Source organism: Amblyomma maculatum, chromosome 1 (assembly GCF_055883805.1).
Source record: "Amblyomma maculatum isolate TAMU_Amacu chromosome 1, ASM5588380v1, whole genome shotgun sequence".
In the NCBI taxonomy this organism is placed as follows: domain Eukaryota; kingdom Metazoa; phylum Arthropoda; class Arachnida; order Ixodida; family Ixodidae; genus Amblyomma; species Amblyomma maculatum.
The window spans coordinates 112,359,838-112,369,883 of record NC_139344.1 but is presented as its reverse complement, the minus strand read 5'-3'; positions in this window follow the sequence as shown (position 1 = coordinate 112,369,883).

Sequence of the window (10,046 nt, the reverse complement as noted above, 5' to 3'; positions counted from 1 at the left end):
TCTTGGCCGATTGTTGCTCCTGCTTGTTGCTTGAGATGCCACCTCCGATCACAAGGTGTTGTGGCTTGTAGCTTCAGATCCACCTCCAATCACCAGATGTTGTGGCTTGTAGATTCAGATCCCACCGCTGGTCACCAGTGTTGGGGCTTTATCCCACCGCTGCCACCAGTTGTCGTGACGCTGGGGCTACGTCGACCCGGCCTTCACTTGGTAGCGTGCAGAGACTCGGGGTTGAAGTAGGATTGAATCTTCGAAGTTGGTGAAATATGTACAAGCAGGTTTAATGGCACTTTGAGAAACTTATTTACAAGATTATTTACACGAAAAAGAAGGGTACATCAGCAAAATGGCAAGCGTTAAGAGTTCATAGCGAGAAGCGACTGGATGAGCCGTTTACCCAGGGCCCAGAGCGACATTTCGTGCTCTGCAGCGTCCTTAAAAACCCCCTATGTCCAGCCCCTCTCTGAAGATGCTGACCAACCAAATCCAGGGCACGCCCCTCAGGTATCGGCATCCAATCGAACACATCACTGCACTGATGGTCTGAAGCACTGACTGGTCCGGCATTCATTCGTTGGGCGTGATCACTTGTTGGCGGGAAAAGCTTGGGAACGGCGAGGAGAGGAGGTACATTTCTATTCTTCAGCAAAGAAACCACAGGCTGGTTCTGACAAGGGGGTTTACTTCTCAGAAACCCGAGTGCACGTGGCGCCGCATAGGGCTCCCAACATGGTCCCTTTTCGACAATTGCAAATCTTTCCTGCATTCCCGGGAAATCACTTAATGGCCGTATGAGTCATGCTCCTTTCTTGTCCTGCACGTCAGCGGACATGTCACTCTGTCGTCTCCTTTGGATAGGAGGCATTCATCACTGGAGGATAGCACTTCTCGACTGGAAGGGTGAACAAAAGAAAGAAAGCACTTCCTGCTATTTCCCTCAGGGGGACGTTTCTTTGTGTTTTTCCAGACGTTCTCTTGACAGGGTCAATTTGGCATTTGCAGGTTGTCCACAAAGCAAAACATGCTTACAAAACAGGATTCCTGGAAACAGGCTCACTTAGAGCCATTGGACCATCACCACATATTCACAAAACTTATCCATGCCCACAGGCGAACAATAGAGCGCGCAATTGCGGATGCTTGGTCGTAACAACACCCATGTCAAAAAAATTAAAAAAAAAAAAAAACACTGGCGGCTTCGGCCGCTGGAAGCCCCGCAGCCTAAAAAAATCGGAAGCATGCTGTTTGCAGGCGGTAGTTAGCAGGCGATTAACAACAGGACCTTTGAATCCCTCATTTGAAGGCTCGCAGCCTCGAGCTTTCCTCTGGCAGTTGGCAGGTAACGTGGTAGGACGTTTTATTTATTTATTTATTTATTTATTTATTTATTTATTTATTTATTTATTTATTTATTTATTTATTTATTTATTTATTTATTTATTTATTTATTTATTTATTTATTTATTTATTTATTTATTTACTTACTTATTTATTTATTTATTTATTTACAAATACTACAATACTGCCTATTACATTACATTAACTGATCAGCGAGTTGTGTGATATCACGAGACAGGGCAGCATGACTGAGTAGGAAGGAGCTGCCAAGTCGCGCAGCACCTTTCAAAAGGAAACGGGGCAGAACTAATTGGTCGAAGGTTAAAGAAATTGCCACAGCACAATAAACGGTTCCGAAACAATCATTAATGTATACATCATTTCTTAACATCCGTGTAATTAATGTAATCACGCACCGAGGATGCAGAAAACCAATGTTCAATATACCAATCCCTTTTGAATGATCTGTGAATTTTTAAAGTCGTGTTTCATTTTCTTAGTCTAGCGATCTGTTTCTCTGTCTGAAGAGTGGCCCCAGCCCAAACGCGTTACGGACTCGCTTCTCTTCTTGAGTGCCTCTCGATGTGAAGTGAAGTCGTTTTCCTCCCACTGCTCCTGACTGTCCAGAGAAACTAAAGAAAAAAAAATCAAGACAAGGTAATGAGGCTGGCGAGTTCCTCTAGACGTCTTCCTACTTTTCCTTTTTCTACGGGGAAAGGGGGGGGGGGGTGAATGGACATATGAGGAGTTAACGACGAAGTGGCCGATACTCCTCCCTCACTGCAGCTAACAAACTCCTGTTCTAACAATGTCGCTCACAGGAAGAACTTGATTGTTGCCTACTTCTGTAGAGCATTGAATTTATTAATAGCTACACAACGGGGCCACTCAGCCAACCACACACCTCGCCGGAGTACGTTTGAGCATTCGGCTGGGATAGATGCTCCTCGGAGGAGCATTTCTGTCCGCTTCGTCCGGAAGCCGTTCTGAATGCTCCTGTTCGCCGTGAGAAATGCGCCATTCCAACGTAGCAGACAGCAAGACGTGACGGCTGGAAATTGTTCCATCGTGAGCATTTTTCTTTTCTTTTCGCTCGTTCTTACATTGCGATGAAAAGATGATTCGGCCCGATCCTCAATCACAGATGACTGGCAGTTAGCACTAATTAAAGTTTGTTGACGATATCGAATAATTTATGTAGCAATGAACAAGAATTAATGAGTACATAGCTTAATATAGAACATACATAATTACTGGCACGCAACAAGCACACTGTAATTAGTTTCCCGCCTATGCGCAACGCGAGCGACGTCCTACTGAGAGCTCCACCTAACGTACATTTCACAGGCCATTCAACTAACTTTATCTACTACCTAGCAGTATTCAGCAGAAGCGACTACCCATTAATTGGTTAGCGAATTACCTAGAGCTCATTAGCTAAGTATCTAATAAAGTGTTAACAAGAGCTAACCACTACAAGCAGTAACATATAAATAGCAAATAATCTCGCATGTGATTATGGTAATGATTCCCTACTTCAAACTCACAATATTTACTCCAAAGTTGCCAGTCACCCATGGTGTGAGCCTCCAGCAACCTTGCTTCGATGAACATCAAAGAATCCTTATGGAAGTGAGCGTAATGGATGGCATCGAATATTAAAACGAGGAGACAGCAGGTCCGCAGCATCTGAAAATCATATGGGTCAGATACCTGCGGCAGACTCTCCGATACAAGGCCTCCGAGAAGTGAGAGGAATGTAACAAGCAACATAGCGATTCGAGTGCTTTTCAGGAGCAGATATCCTTGCTACGTGTAGAACCAATGACGGTATTGCACAGAAGTCATATATTCAAAGCTGGAAACAAACTTATACCGCCCCGCGTCCCCGTATATTTCCTCAAACACAGCCACCAATCCCCGTGTGTTAATGAAGGATAGTGAAACTATAGAATCACGCAATCCTCTCACGGAAGTCCGCTGTCTTTTTTCTAGAAGTTACCTGAAGTATAGGCTTTGCGATATGTAGGAGCAAGAGGTCTGAGCAGCTCGCTGCACTCAAGCGCACAACTTGAGAGTCGCCATGGAAAGACGTGGCCTGTCGAAGAGCTCTCAACGCGCTGACGCAAACATAAAGCAATCGATACTTTTCTTCGCGAAGCAAGTCCTTCATGCACGCTGTCAAGTCTCATCTGGCTGCGCTCCACAAGCGGCCATGGACGTAAGCAGCCAGAAGATGCGCGCGACAGAGTGAAGACCAGATCACGAATCGCACTGTGATTTTGCCAGTTCTTGAACAGACTAACGGCGGGCGAGACTCACACAGATATTCAGAAACGTAAAAAGGCTGCGCTCATGATTACGCAATCGATCGCCTGAAAACAAAGATGTTGTTTTAACGCCGAGCGCACGTTCGCCGAGACCCCAAGGGGAAGGGGGTAGGGGGATAACAAAATTTCCTGAGTGGTGAACACAGTAGTAACTAACGTTAAAGGTTGTACAGACATTCAAGCATTGCTGCGAAGCGGCTGCTACGAAAGGAAAACGCGCACTCTTGAGAACAAAAATTACCCGGTGTTGAATGAACTGTGTAAACTGATTAAGACGGACGGAAGCACTGTTTGGCACAGTTTTTCTAGGCGGTTTATCACAGAGAGACAAGCACCGAGTTTGGCAAAGTGTTAAACGTCTTTCGCTAGCTCCGTTTATGGGGAAAGGAAACGCGCACTATTTGTCTCGCTTCGCGGTGGTCATCTACACTTACAATTAACGACATACAATTTAACTGCGGTCGGTTCGAATCCGTATCGCAAACCAGACTTGCATGACACCGCTATGAATAAAGCAGAAATTTCGGAGAGTTGCTGCGTATTCATTTCGCTCACAGCGCACTAAGACCGGAAAAAAATTAGCTGCGGTTTAGCTTGTGGTTAAACCTGGAGTTACGCGAGAGCAATCTGCATGGCTACGCGAACTCGAAAGCAAACACATGGCTTCTTCATACTCCTCCTCATGCTTGGAATTAGAATTCCTGCAGTGGATGTGTGATAGGGTATAATTTCTCCTTGATTTTTAATGTTCTACAAGTAGCTTATTTATTCAGTTCCCGGTCTGCTCAATGTAAGCCCGTGAAAAAAAAAAGTGGAGACACCACGCTTACCGCTGCGGTTGCTGTTTTTTCTCTGTAAAAAAAAAAAAAAAAAAAAAAAAAAAAAAAAAAAAAAAAAAAAAAAGAACATGTGCCAGAAAAACATGATGGGACAACATAGCAACTGTAGTTAGGAGGGTAGCTTATGCATATCTCAGAAATAACCGCTTCACTGTCACAAAAAGCTGGAAGGCAGTTTTCTCAAAGCGCGTGGTTCCTCTACTTTTGCTCACGACTGTACATACGCGGCACCGAAAACATGAAAAGGAGATCTAATAAGCCATCGCCACCTCACAGGGAATAAATGCGTGACGCACCTGACAAGCTTCCCTCTTTCCATCTTTCTTCCGAATGGCTTGTTTGTACATTTTTTAGGCATTTCCGACCGCCTCATACCTCAAAGCGGACAGCGACCACGGATTACGTTACAGCAACACTGCGCTGGAAATAAAACCACTAATTAGCCGTACTAATAAGCACTACTAAATGCCCCAATTAATTCGCACTACTCACTATTACTCCCATTTAGATTACTAATTAACACTGTTAATTAGTGGCATTGATTAAGATCATTACTTAGCAACGCATATGTCCATACGACAATACTGTCGCATCAACTCTTCCCGACGTGTCCCCTAATTTCAAAGCAATAACTCTACCACTCTATGTAGAAACACAGGGACCGCGTCTTTATCTCCGGATGACCTTCAAGCTCGGCCAAACTAGTCAGCCTGAGTAGCGGCAAGTCTCGCTTAGAAGGGTGTGCTATAGCGGACTGGTTAAGATCGTTTATGGTCCCATGACTAATTGACCGCTTTACTAATTATGCATCGTTATTGTTTACAGATATCTAGAAAATTGTGATTATATTCAACTTTTAAGCTGCAGCATCAAGCTCTATATCTTTGGAATAGGTATAATGACAATGACCTAATTGCAGGTCCTAATTGCCATTCATAGATAATTGTCATCAAAAATTGCATTAACGCTACAGCATCAAGTCATATATCGCTAGACAGTTATGGCGAGAGTGTTCCTTGTGATTAAAAATGGACTTTATACTACAGCATCAAGTCATCTATCGTTGGATATCTTCTATCAATACAGTTGCACAAAACGAATTGCAGGTTTTAAGCAATTTCCGTCGATTAGCTGCGAATAAAACTTAAACCTGACGCTGCAATGACAAATCACGTATCGTTGAAAAAGTTTTTACGATAAGACACCGTAAATACATATCGTGACACAATTCTACCACTCGATAGATGTGTCATGTAACTATGCCAGTACCCTCAGTCGATAGGTGCGTCATGTGTGCCAGCACCCCCAGTAACTTTCCTAAACGATTTTAATTATCCGACAAAAAACTAAACGTCCACACTGCCTAGTTGCACACCGAATTCTTCGCACTGCCAAGCTTTTCTTGATGCATGCTCCATTTTCAGTTTTACTGAAGTAGTTGATGGTCCAACGCATGTTATCGGCAGTTCTGCAAACCTTCTTGACCTGACTATCACCACTAACCCCGGTATGATAAGCACAATAATTTTCACGCTTGAACTCGGCGATCGTGTTTGACTCCATTTTGACCTAAACTTCTCACCGCTTGTGATTGCTTTCAGTTTATTCTACTTGCCTCATTTTCTTTATTTTCGAGCTTGTATCATTCGGTGTTCTGCATATCGTTTAGCCCTTACTGTGTTTCGTTCATTTCGTGTTGATTTTTATTATATACGATACACCACTCCCCTCTGTAATGCGTATGTGCTTAAGAGTAAGAAAATAAAATGAAACAGGATGTAACCAAGGTTAAACCCCTTTTTCTGCTGCTTTGTTTGTTTTTGCGGAGTGTCCAGCATCCGGGGCCATGAAGAACCTTCGTGTGACTTTGCGCGAGAATAGCAAAACAAAATTCCAAACAACGTGTGCATACTACGATGCTTTTTTTTAACAAAACTTCTTGTCGGGCTAGATGGTGCATAACTTACATTTTGAAATCCTGTGTCCTGTGTATTTCCTCTGTTGTGCGCGTGTTCTTGTGCGCTTGAATTCATTTCAAAAATACTACGATGCGTTCCATGTAGCGCGCGAACGAAGGCTTCCACCTGATTGCAACGAGACATAACAGCAAGGCAAAACCAGAAAATTTCGGCGCTTTCTGCCGCTCTATTGAAACATTTCCGCACAAACCGAGAGACTCCTGTGGTCGGCTGGACAACCAAGTTGATGTACAGATGCGCAAATGATGACGATGGCGAAAACATTAACTATCCAACGCTTCACCTACAAGAAGGTTCTAGGGCAAAGAAACGGCGGGCAAGGCGTCCGTCTTTTGGCACGTTGAAGGAATCATAGCAGTGGCCCATTAGTTTAAAAGTGGTCAGGCAAGCAATGACCACTGAAAAAGGTTTATGCCGCATTTGACAATGTATCCTGCCTCGGTCCGCCATTCTTGGAGGCTGGAAACATGGTGCGAGTGCTAAGAGCAAACTTTATATATATATATATATATATATATATATATATATATATATATATATATATATATATATATATATATATATATATTCCTTGAAGTGCGGCAAATTTTCCGTGCAGACGGAAGAATACGTAGAAGTGAAGCAGGCACAACGTAGAATAAGCATATGGAGCAATTTAAGCCAAAGGCTTTTCGTAAAAAAAGTAATAATAACAAAAATCGTTCCTACGCGCGCACGCACATTCATGCGGAAAGCGCTGCCGGTAATGATCGGAGACAACTGCTCTAACAAGGCTAGCTATCAGGACAGGTTCAACTACATGAGCGGCATCCTTATCGCATTGTACCTTTGTCTGGTACAGCCACTGCTGTTTTTTCTGCGTCCACGAGCCTAACAGCTCAGTATGAGCGCACAGAAAACCCAACTTGATTGGCAAGCAAGACAGTTCGGCAATGCTCACAGTTGGTTATAGAAGACGATCAATGGCGCCTTTATGCCGACGCCACTGAGTAGTGAGTAGTCTTGTGTTACGCTAAAATTCCTACACCAGGTATTACTACCGCCGATATTACTCGGTCATCACAATCACAATGACGAAGCTGGAAGTTCCTCAAACCTCATCTGATATATGGCTACCTCTATAAAAAAAAAAAAAAAAAAAAATGTTAGGTTAACACGATCAGCACAGGAGAATTGGGCCGAGAATCTGGAAACTCGAAAATCCGGTAAAACCTGGAGAGAGCGCCATAAACCTGGAGAGAGCGCCAGGTGGGGCCACAATAGACGTCTATGGCGCTACAGCTTTGACCGCGCACAGCAGAGCAGAGCTCGCGCATTGTGCCATGTTTATGATAGCGCCGCACCGAAGAAACATATTACAGCGTCACAAGGCGTACATGTCAAAAGAGGGAAGCAATAACTTCACAAAATTACGACCCCCCCCCCCCCTCCCTTCCCCCCGGCTCTATTTCTGCCCGGCTCCATTTGCCAACTATTGCTCTGACCTCAGGTCGCACTTTATTGAGTTCCTTGGAAGCAGCAACCACACGCATGACGCAAGACGCTTACCCCGCACTGCACCGACAACTTCGAAACAAAAGGAAATAAGTTAAATTCCCTCATGCAGTTACGCCAGCGGTTTGCTTCAATTCCATCGCTGTCTTTAGACGGTTATCGCCTGGTGCGTAAAAAGAAAAAAAAAGAAAAAAAGCGTGAAAAACAAGCTTAAAACTCATTACAGGGAGAGGAATTTCATCTGGCATAATAAAATTCGCGGGAATTATTTCGGGCACTTTTTCGCCCGCTCAGAACCCAGAGGCGCACTGCTCGTCCATGGCCGTGAGAATAAAAAAAAAAAAAATCATTCTCCGAAAAGTAATATTGACTACACATCTTTATTTATTTATTTATTTATTTATTTATTTATTTATTTATTTATTTATTTATTTATTTATTTATTTATTTATTTATTTATTTTCGATTATTTTTTTTTTTGTCCGAAATCAGCCATACAGGCAGCATCGCTGCGAATAAGTCCCGAGTTGAAAAATAGTGGAAACTTACCATCTGTCAGCGGACAATTTATAGGCAGCAACGCAACCAAAACTTCTGTCCAGCACAATGCAACTCTTCTGAACAATAACCGCTGCGCGCAAGGCGGCACTGCGGAGAAGATGAAATGTGCCGCGAACGCGCAGTTCTTCGGCGCAATGTTCTTACTTATTCATAGCATGCGGACTTACTATTCTCAGACGCAAGGGAACTAAACGAGACGCCCGAAGCGGTCAGCGTGTGCCTTCACTACCCGAGCGCAATTTTAGCGACGCATCGTTCCCACCCAACGACGCGTTCGTTGCTGCGCCTCGCTTTCGTTGCTGTGAAGCACGCGCACGACGTCCCTCATATCGCACGCCATTATTAGCAAAAGAGCTCCAACCCAGAGCGACCGTTGTCGTAAATATCGCATACTGTTGTCTCTGCAACAGCTAGTGCATCGTCTCGCAACTGTTATATATATATATATATATTGGCTTCTATTTCAGCCTTTAAAAACATACGATTCATTGCGGAGTGCATGACCCCTGAAAATATGAACACGTTACCATAAACCACATGTCCTAACATGCGCGTGAATGTATTTGCCCTAATGGTGACTAGCACACAGCACTGCGCAGCGCAGATCACCCAACAAAACATCAAGCACATAGCCGCTGATACTCAGCGCTGCGTATGGGTTCCATGTCCGCAATTCCTGCGAACGACACCTTTCCTGCGTCCTTCCTGCCTCTTTCCATCTTTTTCTATCGAACCTGTCCGCACGTGCCCACAGACACGCGCGAACTTCTCGCTCTCCGCGTAGCTATCGAACAGACCGGCCTAATACGTCCGGCTGTCTCCATCCTTTTTTTACATCCTTCTATTCACAGCCCCACCAACCGAAAAGCTCAAGTTCCTCGCTCACTGATAGAGAGGTGCAGCACTCGTGTAAGTCACGAAGGCACGCAGCCGCCAATTTGGACGCGAGGCTCTCGGAGCGGGCGTTCACCGTCGCAGATCAATCAACGGCGCTGGCACGCGCCTTTGGGCGAGATACGCCAGTCCGCGAGAGGAGCCGTCATCGGAACTCCGCACGGGCGGCCCGCGCCGCCCCCGAGCCAGGACCCAATCTGGGCAGGCCGCGAACCCCAGACCGGGGCTGCTCGGTCGAGCGAAACCCTATATACTGGGGGTGTCACACGCACACGCGTGAGCAACAGAACCTGCTCCACCACAAGGTGGCCTACTACATAGGGCGTCACACAGTACAGGTCGTCTGAATGAAATATGTAACGAGTTATTGGCGGCCCGGATGTGCTGCCCTTGATTTTAACCAAATGTTGTTGTTGTTTTTTTTCATTCGAAGGCTTGCCATGTGGAATAGAATGAGGCTGAACTTAAAGGAAGTCATGTAGTCTAATTTCTTTAAAGGAACCGGAGAAAGCTCTATTGTACATTAGCCGCAAGTGTAAATGTTCCTCCTTTGTAGCCGACAGTTCAACTTGCAGTCGTCTTATTCTTGACGGCTGCATTCCTGGGCATGT